Below are 18,316 nucleotides of genomic sequence, written 5' to 3' on the forward strand. Positions count from 1 at the left end.
TTGACTGGACTTTGTATGACGTTAATTGATAAATGAAAACTGTTTATGGCATTATTTTTGAAGATATCGTCATTATGCAACATTTTTCACAAGTGCCTAAAACTTTTGCACAGTACTGTATGTGTGTGTGTATATATATATATATATATATATATATATATATATATATATATATATATATATATATATATATATATATATATGTATGTATAATGTGTGTGTGTACATAAAAAATTTACTAGCCAGTGGCTATTCTTTCTCCAATGTGTCTGTAGAGGGTTGCCTTTATCATGCCACACTGGCATGGCTAAGTGTAAAGATGACTAGACTTGGAACCATGGCCTTTTTACTTAGTGCTTTGACAAGTTGAACCTGGCATGAGTTTGAATACGACTCGCAACATTTCCTGATCCCCCTCTCATGATAGTTCCCTGTCCTTTCTCCACTATTACATCAGTTAAAGAAGCAAAAAAGCCAAAAAAGTTGTCCACAGCCCCTGAACGTAATATTCCCTATAATCCTATCCACAGATACGGTACTTTATATCTATATAATCGATTTATATCTCTTTATATCGGTATATTTTCTATGACATAAGGCACATGATAAGCATGAGAAGTTTAAAGGCTTTAACACAGAGATCAAGGGAGAGACAGCTGTAACTGATGACTGTCCAACAGGCGGGTCGCAAAGCTCTGAGAGACTGGAAAGATCATGGCACTCTCATCTAGAACTTTGGGTATTGGGGGCATCACTGAAGGGGAAGTACCATTTGCTCCAGCCAATAGAAGATGAGCTCCATTTATTTAGGACAAACTTTGTTATTTGTACCTCGGCATGTGAGTAGCCAAGACCAAAGTGAAAAGCTGCACTCTCCCAACACCCTTGAGGTTGAGGGGGCACCTGTTGTGCTGGCAATCCGTCTAGGTCTAATTTATGAAGCACAGCTGTAGCCTGGAGTCATATTGTGACTTGTGTTGACCTCTTAACTTTGTAGAACGGCTATGTGATCTGGACAGTTCTATCACTGGGTGAAAGGAGTTCATGGTTCGCTTCAGATTCTCTGTCATATCACTTCTATTCCTGGTCTTATGTTGCTTATGTTCCTGATCGTACTGCATTACAACATGTCATGGTCATGTGTTTTATAGGTCTTGACATTTGATTCCTAATTCAGTCCCCAATTAATTTTGATGTTTTGAATAAAAGTTAATGCCATTTGCATCAAGTTGTGCTCCACATGCACATTTAACTTTTCAGTTGCTTGGTCCAAATCAAAGTTTGATTCTGCCTCAGATCTCGACAATAAAGACTGCCTGATGGCCCTTGGACACTGTGAGAGATTTGGGCCAGTTGTTAGAACTTTCACTTGCCCAATTGGGCCAGTGCTTCACTTATAAGTGCAAGCAGACAACAAATGAGAGATAAAAAAAATTACACAGAGCGAACACAGTCTTCCAACCCAACACTCGGAGATGAGTGAGTGTGCAATTAGATTGAGTGCGCAGAGATGAGCGCATGCATAATTTACTGGACACGCCGAGGCACAGTCGCGTGAGTACGCATGAGCGTGCAGACACTGGGCGTTCTATCCTAGAACTTTCCTTGCTCTAGGGATGTGACGTATCAAATTTTCACATCACGATAATTGCTGAGGCATTTATCACTGTATACGGTATTATCATGGTATTGTATTGAATTACAAAACAGGTTGAAAGATAAACTTTGTTCTTAATTACAAGATCTTTTTAGAGTTTACCAGTAATTTGGTATGTCTTCCTATTACTGCAAGAGTTAGTGTTGGGAATGTTGATTTATTGATAGAAATTGATAGAAATTCTAGAAACAATTTGGTGAATAGGTTATCTAGAAAATTTTCAGTTTGCCCCAATTTGGAATGCCCAGTTCCCAATGCACTCTTAAGTCCTCGTGGTGGTGTAGTGACTCACCTCAATCTGGGTGGCAGAGGATGATTCTCAGTTGCCCTCGCCTCTGAGACCGTCAACTCGTGCATCTTATCACGTGGCTTGTTGAGTATGTTACCGCGGAGACATAGTGCGTGTGGAGGCTTCACGCTATCCACTATGGCATCCACACACAACTCACCACGCGCCCCAATGAGAGCAAACCACATTATAGTGACCACGAGGAGGTTACCCCATTACCCCGGGTGAACAAAAACCCATAATCTGCTCCACTGAACTCTTTGCTAAAAAACATGTGTTAATGGCAGGACAGCTGAGGGTAAATCATTTAAGAATTAATATCTGCAAAGCACTTATATGCGGTTACAAAAGGCATAAAGCTGTAAATATGATAACATTTTGGGGGAAATTGTCTTAAACATATAATAAAAAATATTTGGCTTCGGACGCATGTTTTAAAACCATGATGGTAAAAACAGCTATTTAAAATTGTGTTTGGGGCAACTGAAAATTTTGGCAGGGCAAGTAGAAATCTGAACCACTTGCCCGATCAGGCCAATAGAAAAAGTCCTTAGCATTGAGCCCTGTCCCTATGGGATGAATATTGTATCAAAATTATTCACAAATGCGTAAACACTTCTCAATCAATTTGATAAATGTCATGCATGCATCTTACTATCCACACAAATGCCTTTCAACTTGTCTGTGAAATTCCTAATTAAATGAATGTGCTCCTATTTTTGCAAATAGAGACATTAGGGTTGCAGTGGTATTCCGGTTTCACGTATACCACGGTATGAAAATTGACGGTTATCATACCATGTACATTTGCTTATCTACGGTATTGAAAAAAAAATGCAACCGGACGGAGAATCTCACCTGCGCGTGCGCATCTCCTTTCCTCCTTGTCTGCATGTCAGACTCGTCAACTTGCGCCACACACACATATGCAGCGGAGAAAATGTCAGAGAGAAGTGAGGCGAGGGGGTCTGACATAATAGAGTGTGTGTGTGAGATAAAGCAGTGTTTCTCAACTGGTCGGTCACGACCCAAAAGTGGGTCGCAGGTCTATTTGGAACCAGCTCGCGATCACAATCTGCTCTTCTCTCTGGCGCGCACGTGCAACAACTGGGCTTCCCTCAATATTGCGGAGTGCAGACCTCAGAACCGATGTGACCAATTTCAATTCTAGTGAGGCTTTTCTAGTTTAAAGCACTGAGGAAGTCAAGTCGAACCTCTCAAACAGTAGGCAGCCCTGACATGCCAAACAGCACTGATGAGGAAAAGAGCAACACTGTGCTATGTGCTATTTTTTTTTTTCCATTATAAATCACCTTTACAAAATTGTTTCACAATTTTACGAGTAAATGTGTTTCAGCTAGTACTTATTTTTTCATAAATATTATAATTTGTTATTATTATTACTATTATTTAAGACTAGCTACACTGACCTAACCTTGGTAATGAGGAGCCTTTCCTCCTGTGTAATATGTTTGTTCTGTTTGAAATTAGGAAACAAACGTGATAAAAATGGGCTCATATAAGTAAATATGCTCTTCAGTTTTTAAAAGAGGGGAGAGAAGACTTTCTGTCAATTTGTGTTGACGTCAACAACAAAAATAATGTCACTTGATGCATGTCCTTGTACTTGAAAACCATGAACAAAACTATGCAACATAAAAGGAAATGCGACCCAGGATACATTAAATACAGGTTACGTTTTTACTATTGTTGGTCGCCACTTGATTTCCAATGTAAAATCTGGGTCCTGAAGCAAAACCAGTTGAGAACCACTGACTTAAAAGTACAGAGAGGAGCAGTCTGGCTACGCTGTCGCACACCTACAGTATGTTAATTGTTAATAATCATAGGACATTACTTTAAAAGCTCACACAGCTGATGTTATTTTTCATTTAGTAGTTAATTTAACATGCTATGCTAACATGTAAACTAACAATAATATAACATGTTATAGTTACATGCAATTTTTTTTTATCATGTTTATAATTTGGTTTATTACTATAATTCTGTTAGCTTTCTTATTTATTCTATTTATTTTATTTATTTTCAAAAGGGAGAATTTTTTTACACATACTTCCGTAAAAAAAAAAAAAAAAAAATGGTTTCAAGTTTCAATTATAATAAAGCATTTGTTCAACCAAACCTTCTATTTTCACTCTTTTAAGGGTCATTGTAACTGATAATAATAATTCTGTAATACCGTGATACCGTGAAACCTTGATATTTTCTGAGACTGTTATCGCACTGTGAAAATCTCATACCGTTGCAACCCTAAGAGACATATTTGTGAATACAAATGTTCCCTTTTGTATAAATGTAACACAATTTGCATGTCTAACCAAAGGAAGACATTACAAATGGCCATGTGAAGCATTGAACGTACATTTGTGGATCAAGTGACACGTGCATTCATTGACATGTTTTTGTGTCCATTCTGTTTTATTTCTTTGAATTTTGAGGCTTTTGTTTAGGTGTTTTTACCATGGCTGACCCACACACACAACTACCAATGGATAAGTCCTAAATTCATCCATAAGTGTGGTTACACCTACCTGTCAGTTTGGGAAAACTTCACAAATGCGTGCTATTAGCCTTAAACAAATGTCTTTTTACTTGTGTCAGTGTAATTCATTATTAAATGAATGTGCAGCTATTTGTACAAATAGATACATATTTGTGAATATTAATGTTCCCTTTTGTACAAATAAATCACAGTTTGTGTATGCAACCAAATGAAGATGTTCCAAATGAAACACAAAATGGTCTTGTGAAGTATCGAATGTGGTTCAAGTGACCTGATTAATTGATTGTTTTTTTTTTTTTTGTGTTTCGTTCATTTGAATGTTGAGACTTCCTTTCCGCTGGTTTTGCCTTGCACGATCCACATGTAACTTTGTGTAATTAAAGCAGCTACAAATAGATGGCGGTCTCATTTTACAGATGTACCATCAGGTGGGGTGTGGTTTATTCACAAGGTCACTCGGCATGCACAGTTTACAAGCGCCACTTTAAACAAACAGTGTATGAGATGAGCAGAAAGAATCAAAGTTTTGTCTCAATTTTTCTCATATACAACCAAGGATAATGTCCTGTCACAGGGCCTGAAATTCAGGCCCACAAATTGCGCACAATTTGAATCATTCCCGCAAGCTCCACGTTCATAGTGCGGGAAATTCCTGCACACTTTTATTCACTTTACAGTATAGCTGCGAATTATTAAGCCAATAGATACAGATGAACAAATCAAATCAATAAACTTGTTTTCGTATCAAACTGAAAAAAAGGGGAGGAAAAAACCCCACTGATATAAGACCAGCTGACAGAGGAAAGGTTCAGCAACGGAAGTGTGGGTAATTGAGTTTCCTTCCACTCAGAGCTGTTTATAGTGGCCCTTTTTCTCTTTCATTTCTTAAAAGAAGTCTGTGTGGATTTGTGGGATGTGGTGGAACAGAGATGCAATTGTATAGGAGAAGGTTTGAGCGTCTTTTCTCTGCTAATTTCAGCTAAGATGAACATTAGTGTCCAGGAGCCAACACACATCGAGTCTGTTTATATAAACTCTCTGTTCTCCTTCTGTTCTCTCTGTGTTCTCTTGCTAACTCTTGGACAGAGACACACAGGGTCTATTCATATAAGCCCTTACACATACACACAGACGCTATTTATACGATCTCTCTCACACTTATGGCACTCATACACTTTTTTTTTTTACTCTGCTAGAACTGTAGATATATCTCTGCTGCATCAGGGAAAGAAAGACTGTGAAGATATGTGTGCAAGTTTTTTAGTGAGCGTGTGTGTGGCTTTAGTTGCCGGCACGAGTGCAAGTGGATTGGGTTTCATGAGTGAAAGGCCAGCAGCCGGCTGCAGGGCCTATAGCTCAGCTGCAGTGAAATGTCAGCAGCGTTTTGTCAGATCAGGCCATCCCTTTCCACACAGGCGCCAGCCTGCTCTTCCCAGAATTCCATAGACCTGCTCACTGGGAAAAAGCTTGTTTAAATATTTGCTAAGGAAACAGACAAGCTTATTGTCAATAGCTAGTTGGGACATTGTGAACGTGCCACCACTATATAATAAGCATTTTTCTTTAGCAGTTTGAGGAAATGAATTTACAGCTTTTGGAGTATAGTAAACATTTACATAAGTGATTGTAGTGTATTGTAAAAGATCAGCCAATTGAAACTATTACAATAGCTTGTATTGCAGTGTGTTTGCTTTCCATTGTTCTCCTCAGCAGAAACTTAAGCTATTTGTGTATTACAATATTTTGAAATCTAGTTTGACTTCAGAATACTACAGGCCAAAGGATACTTTGTGTTCCGCATGCCGGTACGTATCATGCACAGTGTGCTTGACGCAAACTTTTGTCAGCACATTATACACTTCTGTGTGTATCATCCACACATGCACCTTAACGTACTAAAAAGTATCAAATAGCAGTCATAGTGAGTATACTTTAAAAGGCATACTCAATGAAACTATGTTTACCCTAGATTTTAGTTTTAGGAATGCACTGATATAGACATTTTTTAGAAAGACAGATAGCTGATAATTATTTATATTTGGGCCTTACCAATGTAAACATATATATTGATAAATAGCGCTAATCTTTTACATGATAATGTGTCAATATTTTAGTTGTATCAATATTTTTATCTATTTGTGTATTCCTATGTCTAATAGTTAAAAATTAAGAAGTAGGTCATCTTAAGTGCAAACTCTGAGTTTATTCTATGAGGCGTGAGAATGATTAAAACTGAACCCACAGATTCATTCTTTCTCTTGTGGACACGCTGGGTCTCTCTCAATTGTTTGGTGCAGGATCAGTCACGATCCTATTATGATATTATGATGCATCATATATTGAATCGTGACATGTATTGTGATATCTAGGTATTGTGAGGTGGTTGCCGATAACCAGCCCTTATTTTTATTGAAGCCTATAGGTGATATGATGGCTGATATTTTAAATTGATTTTGTTTTTCCTGTTTTTTTAAATAAAAATACTGTTAATGCTATATAGTCACCTCATCCAAATTGAAACAGGCTTCTAAACATTTTAATAAACCGTAGAAAAGATAGATAACTGTTTCATTACTTTGAAATGTGATGTTTGATCAGAAAAAGGCTTGATATTTCGTGCTTCCAATATCAGCCGAATCAGACGTATACGAATGTTAAAAAAATAAAATAAAATAAAAAAGGCACGATCAGCAGTAAATCCTTCATCCCTACTGAGTGGTTTGTTCACCATATTTGAGTTTTCTTGGTGTACTTGTAGTCTAGAGGTCTGTTCCTGTTTATGGTCCAGTGCACCATTTGCAACCATCAACGTAAAAGGACCTTGTGACATTAGACTGATGGATAACACTTGAGCAAGGTTGAAGAACAGGACCTCACCGGATCATCATAACACGGGCGTGCTTTTGCTTTTACTCCACAGAGCAGCCTTGATATCCATCATGTTAGCAGGTGGGCCTGGATGCATAGACAAGCACATTCTCTTTATGATGTCACTGCTCACGCCCAGATTCCCATAGACCCGCAAACAGTAAACCCATGTTCGAAGCTGCAGATTTTAACCTGTTGTCTCCCTACCATCCTTTGCACCACCATTTAAATGTTTTCGTGGGATTGGGGCCCATGGGAATGGCTCTGCCCTTGCACGTAGATCTGATAGCGAAGCTGGTTTTTGTAGCATTGTTGTTCTTGGAGATTTGTTTCCATTAGCTAGAGGTACTGCTCAGCTGAGAGAGTTAGCAGAGTATACACAGACAGGAAGAGGTCAGATTCATTCCTATTATAGACAGCCGAGTCAGCTGAGCGCAGATAGAGGTGCTGGAAGGGGAGGTGGTGGAGTGAGAGACACAGGAGGGGCGGTCCCATTGAAGGGGGTTGATCTATTTCAGATATGGGCTTGTGAAGGATCATTGAGTTCAGACTGAGTCATCACCACAGCTCTCTCGGTGTGTAGAACTGCATACCCTCTTGCACAAAGGAAATCTTCTATAGAGCCATCATTCTTCCTTTAGGTGTTTGCATAGGTTTCATTTGGGGAGTTTGCCGCCTACAAAAGTGAGCCAGATTTACTGTGCTTAGCAAGTGCGAAACACTTGTATGAAAATGAGACCATTGAATTGTTTGCAGTCACTTTAGGATCATTCTTGCTAAGAGCTAGATAATGGGATAATAGATACCAGTTGAGCAAATTAAAGCAGATGTACATGTTCATTTGTTGAATAAAACAGATTTGTCTCAGATTTGTGGTTAAGTAATGCATATGTACTTTGCATAATTGCTTATAAAAATATATTACCGTTATTGAAGAAAGAAATGTTCATCTGTATGAATTTCATTTAATTTGTGACTCAAGTATCTCATGTAACTCGCCTTGTACAGCTCTCATCTAAGAACTTAAATTCATTTCATGCCCTTTGGTCTCTTTAGGAATCTATTTAGCCAGAATCAAAGGACTAGGTATGTGCAGTTTATGACACTGTTTATTGCTGTTAATACTTGACCTCCTGCCAAAGCTTCTGCTTCATGAGAGTATCAGTTATAGTATTAAAATGAATATCTTATGCTTTTCCCCATACTTTACATTCCCAGAAAGTTTGGAAATACTAGCGTTCAAGTTTCTGCATGCCTTATCATAGTTAAAAAATTTTGAACCATGCTTTTGGCCATTAATATTTGCATTGCAAATCACCTCTTTACTGACATCTCAAAGTAATTTCTAGTATTTATTTTCATATCAAGCATTTCAAGTTCATTGGTTTATCAACAAGTTTGTGGTTTCCTTTTAGGTAGGGGTATACCCATGCCATTTGAGACAACAGTATTTCAAGGAAAATACATCATAGATGGATCTAAAAATGGAATGGATATCTGGAAAAAGTTTTTTTCTTAATCCACAATATAGGTGATTTCAGGTTTTACTATCTTTGCAGGAATGTTTTTCCCCACAACATCTGCAAAATCTGAGGAAAACACACTGCTTCTGGCTTATTTAATAAACTGGCAGTAATCCAGACAGTTTCTAGCACCACCGCTTGATTGCCCATCCGGCATCTATAGTGAGTATATTGTTTTTATAATCTTTCCGTGATGTGATGAGACTCGGAAAGAACACATTGCAGTTATGCTGCAAAGTAAACATGGGTATTGCGCACTTTTCATATGTAAATGCATATAAAACAGGACATTTTTCTTCCAGTAGAAATGGGATTTTTCATGATGGTTACAGGGTCCTTTTATTAGTTGAACTGTGTGGAATAAAAGAAAATGCGTATCTCCAGCAGTGAGCCTGTGGCAAGGTTGTCTCTGTGGGATTGTATAGTAGCAGTATGGGGTCTGTAGAAGTTTTGCCTCTGGGCTGTGCACATGAAAGACTTTCAGTGGTGTCTTGTCTATAAGACAATATCCATTCTATATACATGCATCTGAATTAGCCACTCTTGCAGGGTCTGAACAAGGATATTTGAGAAGACTGATACATGTCTAAAACATCCAAGTCCCAACAGATCTTAAGATGTTTTGCACTTCTTATTTTAGGGTACAGATCAAGACAGTCTATCATGTCGTCTCCACTGAATCAGCCTGTGGTACGTGATGGAATCACATAATTGATGGCAACAAAAGGAACTTATATTTGAATGTCTGAATGTTTTATAATGGGGACATCCTCTTTTAATTTACAGTCTACCCTTTAGCCTCCTGTCTCACTTCTGCTGTGATTAAAAATTGTATTTATGAAATCCGTGTGAGTCACAGTTAAAACATTTTGGATGTTTGGTTTGTCTTATCAAGGCTTCCTCATTTTTTGTGCTCACAGTGGACTTATTGTATGGAAAGCCATGCAGTGTAAGCTGTGTGGTATTTGATGTGTTGGAGACACTGGATAATTGATTTGCAGGTCACTAATAACCCAGCCAACCTTAATTATAGAGTGAATTCTACAGTAGATTAATTGTATGTTGGTGAAAAATAAAACTGAATGGCTGGTAATTCAGTATCTTGTACAGGCAGCAAAAATGATCTATGTCAGTTGGTAGGCAAATGTGTGCAGCATCTCAATGTTGTTTTTGTCTGTTTGACACATTGGGGGATTTGGGCTTTTATTTGGTTCCTCTTTTCTGGTTTCAGCTCCTTCAAACGCAGCAGACTCTAACCTTTTAAAAATGTGTCACCTCAAAGAACCTCAAAGTGACGACTTAGCGGTATCAGAGGTTAATGTCTAAACGGAATGCAAGCGTGCATATGTAATGGAACGCAAGCGACAGTCTCTTGTGTGGTTCCACTGAGGCTGATGATTACAGGATCTTGTAGCTCCAACAGTGGTTTATAACTCATCTCAATTTTAATTTACCAAATTTAATTGTGAAATATTTACAGTTTCATAAAGATACTATTGTTATTATTGTATCAAATATTAGAGTATTATTGTAGATCATTTCAAGGACTATTCTTCGGTTTAAGGAAGTGACATCTTTGTCCCTTGAACATTTCCTGCTAGTTCTAATTCAAAACAGCAGCACTGATTCATAGTGACTTAATTGTCATTGTGGAAGTCATAGGGCCTTTAACATGGCCAATCAATGACAAGAGATTGATTCAAGCTACATTTACATTTAGTCATTTAGTTGTGCTTTTCATTGATTTGTTTCAAATCTCTTCTTGTGTTTTGTGGTTTGTCAGGTTTTTTTGTTGTCGTTTATCTATAGTTGAAGTCAGAAGTTTAAATTCACCTTAGCCAAATACATTTAAACTCAGTTTTTCACAATTCCTGACTAGGGTTGCAGTGGTATACTGGTTTCACGGTATACCACAGTATGAAAATTGACGGTTATCATACCATGTACATTTGCTTAACTACGGTATTCAGAAAAAAAAATGCAACCGGATGGAGAGTCTCACCTTCGTGTGCGCATCTCCTTTCCTCCTCGACTGTCGGTCAGACTCGTCAACTTGTGCCACACACACACATGCAGCGGAGAAAATGACAGAGAGAAGCGAGGCGAGGGGGTCTGATATAAGTGAGTGTGTGTGAGTTAAAGCAGTGTTTCTCAACTGGTGGGTCGCAGGTCTATTCGGACTGGGTCACGGACAGTGGGGAAAGAACAATGCCATGGTTCTCCCATTGAAGATATTTCGGCAGGCGTCCAAGTGATAGCCTATTTAGGACTGCCTAGGCAGATTTAATGATAATCTCGCAATCAGCTAAAGGCTTCTCATCTGCACTTTCGCACGAGTGTAACGGAACAAGCTCGTGCTAATGATCTGCTCTCTGACGCGTGCGTGCAACAACCGGGCTTCCCTCGATATTTCTGAGCACAGACCTCAAAACCGATGTGACCAATTTCAATTCTAGTGAGACTTTTCTAGTTTAAAGCATTACGGAGGAAGTCCAGTCAAACCTCTCAAACAGTAGGCAGCACTGACATGCCAAACAGCACTGAGGAAAGAGCAACACTGTGCTATGCGCTATTTTATATTTATTTTTTTCATTATACATCATCACCTTTACAAAATTGTTTCACAATTTTACATGAGTAAAAGTAACTGTAATATTTTGACAAAATGTTATAGTTTCATATGAAATCATCTAAAGGTAGAATCTATTAGACCTCATTTTATATCAACAGTGGCAGATGTAGTTCAAGTTTCAAGATGTGTTTCAGCTAGTACTTATTTTTTCATAAATACTATAATTTGTTGTTATTATTACTATTATTTAAGACTAGCAACACCTGACCTAACCATGGTGATGAGGAGCCTTTTCTCCTGTGTAATATGTATGTTCTGTTTGAATTATGTTTGAAATTCAGTTTTTAAAAGAGGGGAGAGAAAACTTACTGTCGATTTGTTGTTGACGTCAACAACAAAAATAATGTCACTTGATGCATGTCCTTGTACTTGAAAACCATGAACAAAACTATGCAACATAAAAGGAAATGCGACCCAGGATACATTAAATACAGGTTACGTTTTTACTATTGTTGGTCGCCACTTGATTTCCAATATAAAATCTGGGTCCTGAAGCAAAACCAGTTGAGAACCACTGAGTTAAAGGTACAGAGAGGAGCAGTCTGGCTGCGCTGTCGCACACCTACAGTATGTTAATTGTTAATAATCATAGGACATTACTTTAAAAGCTCACACAGCTGATGTTATTTTTCATTTAGTAGTTAATTTAACATGCTATGCTAACATGTAAACTAACAGTTATATAACATGTTATAGTTACATGCTATTTTTTTATCATGTTTATAATTCGGTTTATTATTATAATTCTGTTAGCTTTCTTATTTATTCTATTTATTTTCAAAAGGGAGACTTTTTTTTTTACACATACTTCAATTAAAAAAAAAATTGTTTCAAGTTTCAATTATAATAAAATGTTTGTTCAAACAAAAAAAAAACATTTGTTCAAACCCTCACTCCTTTAAGGGTCTTTGTAACTGATAATAATAATTGTGTAATAATCTGAAAATCTCATACCGTTGCAACCTTATTCCTGACATTTAATCACAGAAAACATTCCAGGTCAGTTAGGATCACTACTTTATTTTAAGAATGTGAAATGTCAGAATAATAGTAGAGAGAATTATTTATTTCAGCTTTTATTTCTTTCATCACATTCCCAGTGTGTCAGAAGTTTACATACAATTTGTTAGTATTTGGTAGCATTGCCTTTAAATTGTTTAACTTGGGTCAAATGTTTTGGGTAGCCTTCCACAAGCTTCTCACAATAAGTTGCTGATTTTTTGAAACATTCCTCCAGACAGAACTGGTGTAACTGAGTCAGGTTTGTAGGCCTCCTTGCTCACACATGCTTTTTCAGTTCTGCCCACAAATTTTCTATTGGAATGAGGTCAGGGCTTTGTGATGTCCTTGACTTTGTTGCCCTTAAGCCATTTTGCCACAACTTTGGAGGTACGGGAAGACCCATTTGCGACCAAGCTTTAACTTCCTGGCTGATGTCTTGAGATGTATCCACATCATTTTCCTTCCTCATGATGCCATCTATTTTGTGAAGTGCACCAGTACCTCCTGCAGCAAAGCACCCCCACACCATGATGCAGCCATCCCCATGCTTCACGGTTGGGATGGTGTTCTTCAGCAAGCCTCACCCTTTTTCCTCCAAACATAATGATGGTCATTATGGCCAAATAGTTTAATTTTTGTTTCATCAGACCAGAGGACATTTCTCCAAGAAGTAAGATCTTTGTCCCCATGTGCACTTGCAAACTGTAGTCTGACTTTATGTTGGTTTTGGAGCATTGGCTTCTTCCTTGCTGAGCAGCCTTTCAGTTTATGTCGATATAGGACTTGTTTTACTGTGGATATAGATACTTGTCTACCTGTTTCCTCCAGCATCTTCACAAGGTCCTTTGCTGTTGTTCTGGGATTGATTTGCACTTTTCGCACCAAACTACGTTCATCTCTAGGAGACAGAATGCGTCTCCTTCCTGGGCAGTATGATGGCTGCATGGTCCCATGGGGTATATACTTAAGTTCTGTTGTTTGTACAGATCAACGTGGTACCTTCAGGCATTTGGAATTTGCTCCACAATTTTTTTTCTGAGGTCTTGGCTGATTTCTTTTGATTTTCCCATGATGTCAAGCAAAGAGGCACTGAGTTTGAAGGTAGGCCTTAAAATACATCCACAGGTACATCTCCAATTGACTCCAATTAGCCTATCAGAAGCTAATTGCCTAAATGCTTGACATCATTTTCTGGAATTTTCCAAGCTGCCTAAAGGCACAGTTAACTTAGTATATGTAAACTTTTGACCCACTGGAATTGTGATGTAGTCAATTAAAAGTGAAACAATCTGTCTGTAAACAGTTGTTGGAAAAATTACTCATGTCATGCACAAAGTAGATGTCCTAAATGACTTGCCAAAGCTATAGTTTGCTAATATTAAATCTGTGGAGTGGTTAAAAAATGAGTTTTAATGACTTTAACCTAAGTGTATGCAAACTTCTGACATCAACTGTACACTCGAGTGACCATACTGGAGGTGATTGTGCTGATGATAGCTGTGTATTGCTCACTCTTTCCTGAGAATAAGTGGGGACTCCCCCTCCCAATGGTCCACAGCAAAGTATTTAATACACACCCCTGCATCATTTGAATACAGCACAGTAATTTCCAACCACATGCTCAACTCTCACCACAGGGACAGACACCTGATCTCAGCTCTCTCTACGGAAAGAGAAAGCAGACCTTACTACCAGACAAAAATAGTTTGAAACTTGAAAAAACCCAGACAATCATTCATGATGGGTATTTTTTATGTTGTTTTTTGTTATAGAGAAAGCTCTTCTGTTGCCAAAACTTCTGTTGGTCATCAGCCCACCTGTCCTATTTTTTATTTTTATTTTTTTCACATTAAGTGTAAAATATTGTGCTAGGACTTCACCTTAATTAAGCTCTTATAGCATACCCATTTTAAGAGTTGTTTGGATCTCGCCTATTTAATTATATTTTAACTTATTCTATGGCTTTCACAAAGGAGTCTTAACTCTGTGTCCTAACCAGGGACTGGTAGCAAAAACTGTATTTTTTTAGTTCTGGTTCAGAAGTTCCGCAGCCTCCTTTCCAAAAGTTTACTGGTTAGAACAAAATAAAAGAATGGTTAATAACGTTCTTTTAAAAATAACAGTATTCTGCGCTAAGGTGTGGGTGAAATACCAATTGCAGTGTTGCCAGATCTCGCAAGAGAAACAAGCAACAAGGTCTGGAAAAACAAGCCCAACACAAGCCACTTGCCTTACCAAAATAAGCAAAAATAAGCAATTTTTTTTTTTTCCTGTGTGGTGGATTTATTGGCATAGAAATCATAAACAGTTAATTATAATTTTATTTACAGATCTGCTTCTGAGTCAAAACCCGGTGGCATCAAATCTGTATTAATGCATCATATGTAACAATAATTAATTGAAGACTTGGAAACAACTGTGAAATGCACTTTTCACCTCTAATAATGTTTTCCTTGTATATGGATTAGCTGTGCATGTATATGTAGTAATTATACATAGTTGTTAAAAAGCTCATCATTTAGAGAATACGACATCCATAACGGGCAGTTAGGCAAAATAATGTGTGATGCAGCAGTTTCCTTCAGGATCAAAGGATCAATGTTTCATTTTTTCAGACAACATGTAGTTCCAAAAATGTACTGTGATAAACCCTTTGGCCTTTAGTTTCATGAAAAAATTATCAGAAAAAAATTAACCAGTTATAACCGGTTACCAGCATTTAAAAATAACGTTTTCACTTTGGAACAATTGAAAATCACTTTGTTCCAGTTTTCGGTTACGTTCTGCTCAAACTTTCATTCATTTTTGGTTTTCGTTCCTTGAACCATTTTTAGTCCCTGGTCCTAACCAACCAAGCGCAACGTGATAAAGTGACGAGTGATTAAAGCTAGCTCTTAAAAATGAATGAGTTTTTGTCCTAACCAACCACAGTGATCAACAGGACGTTTTGTTTGTCGCCATTTCTATTTTCTGTGACATCGTAGTTTTTGTTTTTGTGGCATTGTGTTGTCTGTAAATCTCATTGGTCCACAATCTTGTTCCACATAGCTGTGTATTAAACATCAAATATGTTCTGATTGGCTGTGTAACATCATGCAGCATTTTCACTTTAATTGTGGACAGATTATTTGCTTGCCGCTGGAATATTATCGCAGTGTAAAAGGAATTACAGCAAAGATCAGAGGTGCTATCCATGCACTCCCTAGAGCAATGTTATAGAAGCCTTTTTTTGCCTTTCAGATCTGGTGTTGCTGAAATTTTTAGCCGATATATTTAACTTGATAATTGTCTCTGTGCAATGATACACTCACTAAATCATATTCGTATTGTTTCATAGCACGTAATCAGTCCCTGTCTCTCACTGCGTAGTGAAAGGAGACCACAGATAATGAAAATGAATGTAAGGCGCTGCTTTCAGGGTTTTGTTTTTGATCAGATGATTCTGATTAAACTCTGTGGTAATCAGCTGCTTTGCAGCCCTTCATGGAAATCATGCAACTGACAGAGATGGGACATCATGTGAGTGCTGTGTGCTAGTGTGTGTGACGTGTGGCTGAAGCGCTCCTCCAACACATCATCGCTGGACGATGGCTGTGGAGTCTCAGCCACTCCCAAAATGGAATTAGCTGAGGAGCGCTCTGCTGGATCAGCCAACGCTGGACATGACACAGCAGGTGGCCTTACCAACATAGCATACAAACCAGGGAAAAAAGCCACACGTGAAGGTGCTGTAATGCTGTAGTCTTCTGCTCTGATCAGGTCATCCAGACTTGATAGTGAAGAGCTCCATCTTTCCCTGATGTTGTCCTTATATAGCTCTTGAATTATTATTAGGCCTGCACAGAACCTGTGCCTGCAGAAATCTCCACAGTATGCCAGTTGTTTTGGAGTTCTGCCTTTTCGCTGCCCCTTGCATATTCAGTTTAGTTTAGGCTAATTTAGACTAACAGACCTAGATAATGCAATTGTAGTTTGGCTTCATCTAGCATGTATATTCTTTAAATCTGACCACAACTGGTCTCAGCGTTGTGCTTATGCATGCTCTGAAAGACAGGTGATGTCCCGTATAGTACAGAAACTTCCTCAAAGGAGTTTACGGGACAAGAATTGCATTCCTTACTAAATTCATACTGGACACAGATTATCCAGTATTTTAGCGCCTCACACAGAAATCGCTGTGAACATTTTAATATTTGTTTGTGCTTGAATCATTGTTACATTAAATTTAAGATTACAAAAAAATTACAGTAATGGGCCTTTAAACAGACATTACTACTGTTACACTTGACAGTAGCTGGAAAAGATCAAGGAAGATCAGTGACAGTTTGTGCACGTCTTCTGTCGTATTTTCCATCAAAAACAGAATTAAAACAGCAGCATTTTGTCAAAAGTATATTATTTGAGTGTATGGTAGTTTCCCACCATCATTATTCTTTAGTACATTTCTTGGTTTAGTACAATTTAAAGGGATAGTTCACACAAAAATTAAAATTCAGTCATTGTTTACTTACCCCTGTTGTTGGAACCACATATGACTTTCTTTTTCTTTTCCGTTGTAAAATGTTATAAATGTTTAAAAGTAGGGCTGAAACTATTAGTCAGCGTTATCGACAACGTCGACAATAAAAAATTGTCTACAAAATTTCCGTTGTCGAGTAGTCATTTGATCTCATTTAACGTAACATGAGATCATATGAAACTAATGATGGCGAGCAAGAGGAGCACTGCAGCTCGAGTACTTTCCAAACAGCTTCAGGTGATGTAGATTGCAAAGTATGAGGAAATTATACAAAAATACAAAATAAGTAAATATAGAAGCACTCTCATTGTGAAATAAAGCAGAGCCGGAGCTGCCGTTCAGCTTAAGAAAAACTTGCATATCGAACGTCTTTATAGGAAAATATCTTTAATGCATCCTTTATTAAAGTCCAAATAATAAGGAAGCAGGTCATGTAATTTAGTACAAACTCTGAAACTGGCATTTCTGTGTACTGTCAGCGCCTCTTCTATGAGTGACCCAATCTAAGGGGGAGAGATTGAAACTGTACCCGGCTGATGCGCTCTCTTGCTGATGCTCATCCCTCGCACACACTTGCTGCAGCTAGATTATAACGTGATGCTCACGACGAAGTGAATCATAATACATATGTGTTGCATGTGTATCTTATCGTGAAGAAAATTGGCAATTCGTAGCTCTATTAAGAAGAGAGAGTTTGTTTTTTTGTGAGTTAAAGATATATCGTAGTGATCAAAATGGTAAGAGAGGGTAGTGTTCACCCATTATACACTTACTGCAACAAAATACGTTTTTGATTTGTTGTAGTTTTGGCTTGGTTTCCAATATAAATATCTAAAACTCCTTTAAAACAACATATATTTACTTTAGGAGCTATACTGCAGAAGAAAAAATTGTTATCTGAGAATGTTGAATATAATATTTAATATTTAAATATTTTAAAATATCTAAAAATCCTTAAAACAAGATGCATTTACTTAAGAAGCAACATATAAGATATTTTTAGACTTGCTTTCAAAGAATATATATTGAATATAAGTATATTTTGACTTTACTGCACTGACAGAAGTATGAAGAAGTGAAAAATACACTTAAGATACATTCTCTGAAAGCTTGTCTAAATATCTTATGTTGCTTCTCAAGTACACTGTAAAAAAAATCCTGTTAAATTTACAGCAAATACTGGCAGCTGTGGTTGCCAGAAATGTACTGTAAAAAATACGGTAACCATGCTTCAGGCTTTACGGGAAGTCATTTTGATGCCTGTATATTTTGTGGTGCATCACCGTTTATATTATTAAATGA

At 37.6% G+C, this 18,316-nt stretch overlaps 1 long non-coding RNA gene across 1 annotated transcript in view; it reads left to right on the forward strand.

Annotated features, from left to right (window-relative positions):
* Nucleotides 1–18,316, forward strand: part of LOC127441433 (uncharacterized) — a 114,396-nt gene that overhangs the window by 44,485 nt on the left and 51,595 nt on the right. The gene's annotated exons all lie outside the window — the stretch shown is intronic.

Source organism: Myxocyprinus asiaticus, chromosome 5, assembly GCF_019703515.2.
Source record: "Myxocyprinus asiaticus isolate MX2 ecotype Aquarium Trade chromosome 5, UBuf_Myxa_2, whole genome shotgun sequence".
In the NCBI taxonomy this organism is placed as follows: domain Eukaryota; kingdom Metazoa; phylum Chordata; class Actinopteri; order Cypriniformes; family Catostomidae; genus Myxocyprinus; species Myxocyprinus asiaticus.